The following is a 9881-nucleotide window of genomic DNA, read 5'->3' as shown; positions in this document are numbered from 1 at the left end:
GCTGGGTGCCACTGGTCCTAGGAGCAGCAGCTGGGCTCTGGCCTCCCTGTTCCTCACTGCAGGGTGCCCTGGCAGTAGGCTGTGGGGACAGACACACCATCCATGTCTGAGCTCTGCTCTCCATGGGCACACGACCAGGAGCAAATTTTCTAGTGTCGGCAAGCTCCTGCGGTGCCTCCTATGAACAGAAAGGACGCTCTCAGGCCTGTCTTGAGTCCCAGGGCACTGGGCTGTGCAGGGACTGGCACAGGACTGGGAGCTGGTAGGTACCAGAAATAGGAGCTGTGCTGACACTTCCATGATTGGTCCTGGGCTCTGTCCCCAACTCCACCTCTCCCCATTGCAGAGCTGAGGATGGGGGTGGAGTAGACAGAGCTCCCCTTCCCCTCGGGGTCTCTTTCTGCTGCTCCTGATTTAAAGCTGCTCAGCCGTGCAGCAGTTGTGACAGCTGTGCTCCTCTGATGATGTCCTCGGACATGCACAGGCTGTGGCGTCTGAGCAGCCCTGTCAACCCCAGGTGAGGATGTGAGTCATCACTCCTCCCTGGAGGCAGCTGAGTCGAGGCGACAGGTGCCCTCTGCCCACCAGCTCGGCCCTCTACGTCTGCCCATGTGGCCTGGCAGTCACAGCCCAGAACTGTCAGCTGTTGGCTAACTTGTGCAAAGCTGCCCCACATGGAGAGTGACGGTCACAGCAGGGAAAGCCCAAGGCAGGAGCGTGAAACCCAAATGCAACAGAATATGCCCTCTCAGCAGGCTGCCGCTGAGAAGCCAGGAGGGTTCTAGGGAGCCCAGGAAGGAGGCCAGGGAGGGAGGCAGAATGTAACTTGGAACCACTCGTTCCATGAAGGTCCAGAGCAGTCCCCAGCCCTGCTCAGGGTGGCAGAGTTGGGCTGGCCAAGGTGTGCACTACCCAGGCTCAGATGTACCTTCCAGTGTCCGGCTGGTCAGGGCCCTTTGGAAGCCTGAGCAGGGAAGATATTGAGAGTGCAGCCCGGGAGCATCAGATTTGGAAGCAGCTCCGCAGTGGGAGAGGACCCCATGCTTGCACTGAGGGGGCCCAGGCCTGGGAGCTCAGCACAGGGCACCAAGCTGGCCTTTCCTGTTGTCTCTCTCACAGCCTCAGTGCCCCCACAAGGTTCTTCCTAAGGAAGCGTCATGGCCATTGGACAGGTGACCTCAGAGGCCAAACAGGAGATACCATGGGGAGGAACAGGCCAGGACGAGCCAGCTGACGTTGGCACTCGGAAGGCCTTGGAATGAAGATGGGCCCTGGAGCTCCCCATGTGAGGAGGGTGGAGCCCCAGGCCCCAGTCAGGGGCTGACATGGAGGGACACAAACCCACTATTCCTGCCACTCCCATTTTACAAAAAATCTAGACATTTGCGTTTTCAGAAAGAATGTTCAAGTTTTCTTGCTTTTTTTGTCCTTTGAGACAGGGGCTCACTCTGTTGCCCAGGCCAGGATGCAGTGGCATGATCATGGCTCACTGCAGCTAAATTTTAAAAATTTTCTTAGAGACAGGGTCTCATTATATTGTCCAGGCTGGTTAATTCCTGGGCTAAAATGATCCTCCCACCTCAGCCTCCCAGTGTGCTGGGATTACAGGCATAAGCCACCGTGCCTGTCAATGTTCAGGCTTTTCACTGTGGGCCCCCGTTTTTGAAAATACTTGAAAGGCTCAGAAAGCATGTCAGCAGGCCAGCTTCACCCACAGCCCGCCTTGAAGTTGTGACGCTGCAGGAAGGCAGGAAGCAGGGATCACAGGAAGCCTTCTTTGGGTGCATGGACCAGGGGCACCCCAGGCATCCGCAGGGATTGGAATGAGCGGGGCCTGGGCCAAGAGGCAGGGATGGAGGCCAATGCCCTTGGCAGCTTCAGACCTGCGGGAAGCCTGGCTGGCTCCTGGGGCCAGCCCCACCTGCCCTGTGTCCCCTGTGGTGTTTGACTCAGGGCAGGAGCCACAGTGGTGGAAGGACACACTCCCTGAGCCTCACGGTGGGTGCCCTGTGGTCCTTACTGGTTCAGGAAGAGCAGGAGATGAGGAATCACCTGTAGGTCTCTGGAATCACAGCTAAAACAGGGCTTCTGTGATGGATTTCCCTGAGCAGAGTCCTTGGTGACTCGCCTGCCGCACCCGAGTCCTGGCCCTGTCCCTGTGGGTGTCCTGCCTGCCACAGGCACACAGAAGACAGAGGGGAGAGACCCCGAGGGTTGAGCAGCCCTGAAGGAGGCATCCAGGCCTGGGTGCCCAGCTCAAGCACAAGACAGGGTGTCTTCAGGCAGCCTTGTGGCTCCGCTTACACCTTACATCAGGGAGGGCCTGGCTGAGTGCACGGCCTGCACACCTGGGGCCTGAGGGAGCACCACAGATTTCAGGGCGGGAACATCACGCTGACCCCACCCTGTGCAGGGGCTAAGTGAGACCTTTCCTGGACTCCTTGCTTTAGGCATGGTAGGGAGAGGGCCCTTGAGTACTCAAGGCCCAGCCGCCTCCTCTTGGACCCTCAGTGACACCAGGTGAAGATTCGGCCCAGTGACACGCAGACATTGGTCGAGACACAGCACTGAGTGGTATCCTGACCACCCTGCCATGTGTGCTGTCAGGCTCCCAACCAAGGTCGCAGGGCGCCCCTCAGCTCCCTGGAGTTCCCTCTGGCCCAGCCCCTCAGGCCTCCCTTGGGGGCTCAAAACAGCACTCCCCTGCCTGGTGTGAGTGTGAGCTGAAGGACGATGCTGCCCTCCGTGCAGTAAGTGACGAAGGACAGTTGCGTTCTCGGGCTGGAGAGGAAGCACGTGGCCCTGAGAAGCCAGAGAAACAGCCAGAGTGGGTGACACCCATTCGCCACCTCCCACCCTAACTCTTCCTCTTTGGGGCCCCTTGCTAGATATAGGGAGGTGAGATAAATGTAGTGAAGCACTCTGAGGCCTGTGGAGATGAGGGGCCCACAAAGGAGAGTCAGAATGGCAACTCGCTGCGCCCCCACAATCCCAGCACCTCCCAGAGACACTCGCATTTACCACACACACACACACACACACACACACACACAAAACACACCACACACATGCACCGCCACACACAGGCAAACACACACAAACACACATCACACAGACACACACACGCACATATGCACACATACTACACACATGCACACACACCACACACATGTGCACACACATGCACACACTCGCATTCACACACCCCACGCTGAACATGCAGGAAGATGGACACACAGCTCTCACAGCTGGTCTCTCTCTACTGGAAAATACTTTGCCTCTTCACCCCATTCCTCTCTCCTCTTCCTCATCCCTCCTCCACCTCAGAAACCAAGCAACAAGGCAGAGCAGAGGGAGTACAATTCAGGCCAAACCCACAGCTTCCCCACACCATCTTCCCATCACCTGTGTTTACTGAGGTCAGACCACAAAAGCCCTCTGGGGCCACCACCTAGCTAGAGGGTCCAGTGAGCTCCTGGGGTCCTGAGTAGTTTGGGGAGAGGCCCCTGGAGTCCTGTAAGCAGAAACATCTAGTGCAAGGGCAGCCTGGGGCAGGCCGATGTGTGGGGCAGCCTGCCAGCACCTGCCGCCCAGTGCTGGAAGCCAGGAGCACTGGAGAATGGAAGGACAGCAGGGCTCAGCCAGGACCCAGGGGCCCATCTGGTCCTGACCGTGTGCACACGCTGGAATGCTCTGTGCCTCCCCTCCTAGCATATAAGTATGGTTAGGTCCTTCGGGGTTTAGATGTGCTCAGCATCCTGCTTGGCACATGGCAAGTTCTGGATTCATGTTATTTCACATTCTCCACCTATGCCCAGAGACCTTCCCCCATCCATCCCAGGCTTGAGCTTTGCCCCCACTGGGGTCCCCAGCAGAACCCTAGGAGAGCGGGCAGGTGCACGTAGCAGGGGGCTACTGAGAGGACCGTTTGGACCCTTACTCCCGCTCTCTGGAAGAACGCGTTCAACAAGGCTGCCAGCCCACAGCGAAGCCCATCCATTGTCCAACCAGATGCCTAAGTGGGGAATCACCACCCTCAGGGCTGTGCTAAGGATCAAGGGCACAAGACCTGGCCAGTGCATCTTGGAAGTCCCTAGTCTGGGCAGGGGGGAGGGACTCCCCTTCCAGCAAGCAGGGAGCTCCCCTCATTGCTGGCTTTGCTTAGAAGTTGGTGGGCTGGGGTCTGCATTCCCTAAGCACAAGCATCCAGTAGGAATGAGAAAAATCAGAGGGAGTTCAGTGGTTGCCTCCCCCAAAGTAGTGAGCTGAGGATGCTGGAGTGAGCTGTCCTGCTAGACACTCCTTATCTGCTCCTTGCGCACAACATCCCGTTTCTGGTCTCCACCTCGGTCAGCAGTGCCGCAGCACGGGTGTTGCTCAGGTCTGTCTTTGGAGTTATTCCACTTTTTGTCTTAAACTCTGTGTTTGTGTTTCATTTCTTATTAATGAATTTTAGAACTTTGGCCCTTTTAAAACTCTGCATTTGTCTTAATTAGCTGTTCTGGTCATATAGTTTTATTCCTTTATCTTTTTTGAACACTTTATACACCCTTATTTTAATATTCCTTTTAGATCACTCTATTCTCTTTACTCTCTGGGCTTTGAATCTCCTTGTTTCTTGTATCCGCTGCCTCTCTTTGGGGAGATACCTGGGAGTTTTTCCTCTGAGCGCCTCTTCAGTAGGAAATGATTTTCCACGAGAATCCTGGTTCCCCTGGATGAGGACGCTGTCTCCCGGGGAGAGTTTCCTGTTTGGTTTTGCTGGAGCCTGGCGGGTTCCCACAGGTGCAGATGGGTATAGTGTTAGCTCCTCAGCTCAGAGTTTCTGTACCAGTCACTGCAGACCTGGGGCCCTGGTTTCCCACAGATACCCAGGGCAGGGGCCGCCTTCTGTGCTAGGTGCTGCTCCGTGGTATTTGTTCCGTGACTCCGCAAACATTGTTTTAAAATCAGTTTGTAACATCGGCCTAGTAAACAAATGTAACACATGTGTCTCCTGGAACAATGGACCGGCACACCACCCCCTTCTCATCTTCATCCCAGTCCTCAGGGAGGCCCCTTGTCACTGAAGTCTGAGGCCACCAAGGCAGGAAGACCCTGGGGGGAGGGTCAATGAGAGATGCCTCTCAGCCCCTGTGCCTGCTGTGCCTGGGCCTCAGGGTAGAGCTTCTGCAGACTTTGTTCCTTCCCGTTTCTGAGACAGCCTGAGCTTGGGCCACCCTCCCCTTCATGGAGTCCCAGCTGTCAAACAAACACCTCCAGGGCCATCTGCTCTCTGAACAACAGTTTTCCTCCTGGGATGCCCACACCCACCCACAGAAACAGGGATATAAGGAAGAAAGGACCAGGATTTCTGGTTGCAATGATTGTATCCATGAGTTTGAGACCCCCAGGTTACCTTTGGACTCATGAGCTGAACTGCTGGGCATTCTGGCCTGGATGTCCCTGGAGCCCCAGAACCTCCACAGGGATCATGAGCAGGGGTTCACTGCCCCAGAACAACGAGGACACCCACACCCACATGGTCTACCCTGGTTCCTCACTCATCAGAGGAAATGACGAGATTCCAAGGTCCCCTCCAGTGTCACAGGCTGGCCTGAGCCATAGGGTCCTGACCCAGCATGACATCAAATGCCCGGAGCTCATCCTGCAGGAGCAGCCACAGAGGAGCCCCTGGGTGTGCTGGGTAGGGGGGCTGTATGGAATCTCATTCACTCTGGACAGCTGTGGTCTCTGCAGAGGCCAGGGGTCTGTGGCCCCCAAACTACCCTCAACGATGCAGTCCAGCCAGAACTGGGGCCTTTTGGCTTCAAAACGTGTTGGAGTCTTTCCCCAGGGCCCATTGTCTTTTAGAAATTACCACTTAGGGAGGGTAGTGCTGCTGATAAAGCCTGGCATGCACCGAATTGTGTCCTCCCCAAAATTTATATATTAAAGTCCCAACCCCTGATTCCTCAGGATGCAGCTGTACTGTGTTTGGAGAGGATTTGTAAAGGTTAAACGAGGTCATTAGGGTGCGCCCTAATCCAGTACAACTGGTGTCCTCACAGGAACAGTTTAGGAAACAGACATGCGCGGAGGGAACAGCATGGGAGGACACAGGAGGAAGGCGGCCGTCAGCAAACCCGGCTCCATGAGACCCAGAGGAAACGACCCCCACACCTTGACCTTGGACTTGCAGCCTGCAGAATTCTCAGGAAAAGTGTCTGGTTTTTGTCACTCAGTGTGTGGAACTTTGTTCTGGCCCCTAGTGGACAAATGCAATGGCTTTGCTGTTAACAGCCTAGTGGACAAATACAAAGGCTTTGCTGTTAACAGCCCAGACCCACGTTTCCTGCACATAAGGCATGGGACTCCCTCATCCCCTCTGCCCAGGCCCAGCCCTGGTCTCCGAGCTGAGCTCACCGGGTAGGCTGCAGGCAGCAGGTGGGAGTGGGGCCTGATGGAAGGGGCGGTGCTGAGGCAGTGAGGGCGGCAGAGGGATGCTCACTTGCTCATGTGGCTCAGCTTCGTGGAAGCATCGGGAGCAGGAGTGAAGGAAGCAAGGTGACAGGGGCCACTCATGGGGAGACAGATGGGCAGGCTCCTCCACATGCTGGGGACAACTTTGGGGGCACCTGCTCTGCCCACAGCCACACCCTCAAACTTCCCCATACCCTGTACAGGGTCCAGCAGCAGCCCTGATTGTATGGTATGACCTTGGTGGTCAGATCAGGCATGGACAGCTTGACCCAGACTATGGGATCAGAATCTCTCCCCAGTAACGTGGCCATGGGGTCTCTAAAGAGAGGACAAGCAGGGCTGCTAGCAGCCAAGTGCACAGAGAGGCAGAGGTGGGGAGAAGGGAGCAGAGCTGAGGCCGCATGGCCCAGGGAGCAGGGCAACCTGAAGGAGACCCCAAGCAGGGGTCCTGTGGGTTTTCCAATGTCTGGTCCTGCTGAGGCCTGGCTGCCCTTGTGATCCATGAGCTGGCAACCTACAGTCACTACAGCCCTGTCCTTCTGGTCTCCTCTTGGGTCCTGCCTCTGCACAGCCTGTAGCCAGGCTCGGACTGGGATCTCCCATATGGACCCTAAGGTAGGCTTTCTTACACTTTCCATAGAAATTCTCCAGCTGATAGAAGAAGTGACTCCCCAAGTTGGGGCCATATTCTCAAGTGGTCTGTAAAATTTTTGCAAGGTTTGTGGTTCATCTAAAAGATTCATAATTTCAAAATGAAAATCTTGATATTTAGGGAGATATTTCATGTACCCCCAAAGGACTCCTCCTTCCCCAGGGTCAGGTCAAAGTCCTATGTCCAGAAGCCCCCTCGTCAGCAGTCCTCTTGGCTTCCCTGACCACCCAGTGTCCAGCCTGCATGGGCCCTTCAGTCCCGGGGCCATGGTGAGGCTGGGTCCCTGGGCCTGGCACCATCTACACACGCCTTGGGGGTCCAGTGATGTGCAAGCTACATCTCTAACCCCCTGACCTCTGCCTTCTCTACCTCCCTGCCCACTCCCTCATTCAGAGACACTGAGCGTCACCTCTCAGGAGTTTCCATGATAACACAAGATGGAAGAGAGTTTCACTTCAGGCCACTGTTTCCCACTGTGTCTTAGTCCATTTGGGCTGCTGTAAAGAAACTACCACAAACTGTATAATTTTTAAACAACAGGAATCTATTTTACACAGTTCTGGAGGCTGGGAAGTCCGTATCAAGGCAGATTAGGTTTCTGGTGAGAGTCAGCTCTCTGGTTCATTGTTAGCATCTTTTGGCCAACAATGTCTCCTCTGTCCTCCCACTGTGGAAGGGGTGAGGCAGCCCTCTGGGGCCTCTTTTATAAAGGCACTAATTCCATCCATGAGGCTCCGTCCTGGTGACCTAATCACCTCCCCATACCCTTACTTCCTCATACCATCTCTTGGGGTTTAGGATTTCAACATACGAATCTTTAGGGGGCACTAACTTTCAGGTCATAGCATTTGGACTTACACCATTGCCTCACCCCTCCCCTCTAACTCCTGGGCCTTCGGACTCAGACTGAGTCACACCACTGACATTCTTGTTTCTCTGGCTTGCAGATAGCAAACTGCGGGACTTCTTGGTCTCCATAACCACCTGAGCCAATTCCTATAATAAATCTCCTCTTATATATAGCTATATATATATCCTGTTGGTTCTATTTCTCTAGATAACTCTGGCTAATACACACTGCAAGTACCGGTGCAATACCAAGGGCCTGGCTATCTGCTTGAAATGTAATGCACACACACGCGCACACACACACACACAGAGACCCTACCCAGAGTCACCTGCCAAGTGCCTGTCCTCAAACCAAGGCCCAGTCCCCTTCGCCCGTCTCCATCACAAGCATCGCCAGCCTGTCTGACAAACTGCCCTACAAAGTTACTGACATTGGCCCGACTGCCTGGGTACACAAGGCCCTCAACATTGTGGAGAATGAGATGCCAGGCCTGATGCACATGCCGGAGCTGTGCTCAGCCTCCAAGCCACTAGAGGGCACCTGCATTGCAGGCAGCAGGCATTGCCGGCTGCCTGCACACGACCATGGAGACGGTCATCCACATTGAGACCCTCATCACCCTGGGTGCCCCAGCAGCAACATCTTCCTCACTCAGGACCATGTGTTGGCTGCCATTGCCAAGGCTAGCATTCCAGTAAATGCCTGGAAGGGCAAAAGGACAAGGAGTTCCCAGAGTGCATTGAGCAGACACTGTAATTCAAGGATGGGCCCTAAACATTATTCTGGAGGATGGCAACGACCTCACTAACCTCTTCCACACGAAGTACTCACAGCTCTTGCTGGGCATCTGAGGCACTTCCGAGGAGACCAAGACTGGGGTCCACAACCCACACAGGATGCTGGTCAGTGGAATCCTGAAGGTGCCTGCCATCAGTGACAATGACTCCATCACCAAGAGCAAGTTCGACAAGCTCTATGGCTGCTGGGAGTCCCTCATAGATGGCATCAAGTGGACCACAGAGGTGATGATTGCCGGCAAGGTAGCAGAGGTAGCAGGCTACGGCAACATGGGCCAGGGCTGTGCCCAGGCCTGTGGGGTTTTGAGGCCCACATCATCATCACCAAGATCGACCCTGTCAATGCACTGCAGGCTGCCATGGAGGGCTATGAGGCGACCACCATGGACGAAGCCTGTCAGGAGGGCAACATCTTTATCACCACTACAGGCTGTGTCAACATCGTCCTTGGTCAGCACTTTGAACAGGTGAAGGATGATGCCATCATGTGTAACACTGGACACTTTAATGTGGAGATCAATGTCAAGTGGCTCAGCGAGAACACTTGGAGAAGGTGACCATCAAGCACCAGGTGGCCGGGTACTAGCTGAAGAATGGGCACCGCACAATCCTGCTGGCTCAGGGTCAGCTGGTCAGCCTGGGTTGTGCCATGGGCCACCCTGGCTTTGTGACGAGTGACTCCTTCATCAACCAGCTGACTGCACAGATTGAGCTGTGAACCCACCCAGAGAAGTACCCCACTGGGGTTCCTGTCCTGTCCAAGAAGCTGGATGAGGCAGTGGCTGAAGCCCACCTGGGCAAGCTGAATGTGAAATTGACCAAGCTGACTGAGAAACAGGCCCAGTACCTGGGGCATCTCCCCTGATGGCCCCTTCAAGGGTGATCACTACCGCTACTGAGAGTCAGACCTATGTTTCACCTTCCAGCTGCTGTTCTTGCCCTGGCCCTGCCTCTCCTTCTTAAGAGCAAATAGCACCAACTTTGTGACTGGTTTGTCAGTGTCCCCCATCGACTCCTCAGGGCTGGTCACTCAGTTTTTGGCTTCTGTTGCACGCCTCATACTATTCCAAGTGTGTCAGGGGAACTGAGAGGCCCCTCCTGAAGCCCTGGTCACGGCGGA

General features: G+C 55.2%; 1 pseudogene; it reads left to right on the top strand.

The window, feature by feature from the left end:
- The first annotated feature begins 8367 nt into the window (after positions 1-8367).
- LOC105547355 lies at positions 8368-9660 on the top strand (annotated as a pseudogene).
- The last annotated feature ends 221 nt before the right edge of the window (positions 9661-9881 follow it).

The sequence above is a fragment of the Mandrillus leucophaeus genome, unplaced genomic scaffold, assembly GCF_000951045.1.
Source record: "Mandrillus leucophaeus isolate KB7577 unplaced genomic scaffold, Mleu.le_1.0 Scaffold388, whole genome shotgun sequence".
Lineage (NCBI taxonomy): Eukaryota > Metazoa > Chordata > Mammalia > Primates > Cercopithecidae > Mandrillus > Mandrillus leucophaeus.
The sequence above is the reverse complement of the archived record's forward strand: the minus strand, read 5'-3'. Positions and strand labels throughout refer to the sequence as shown.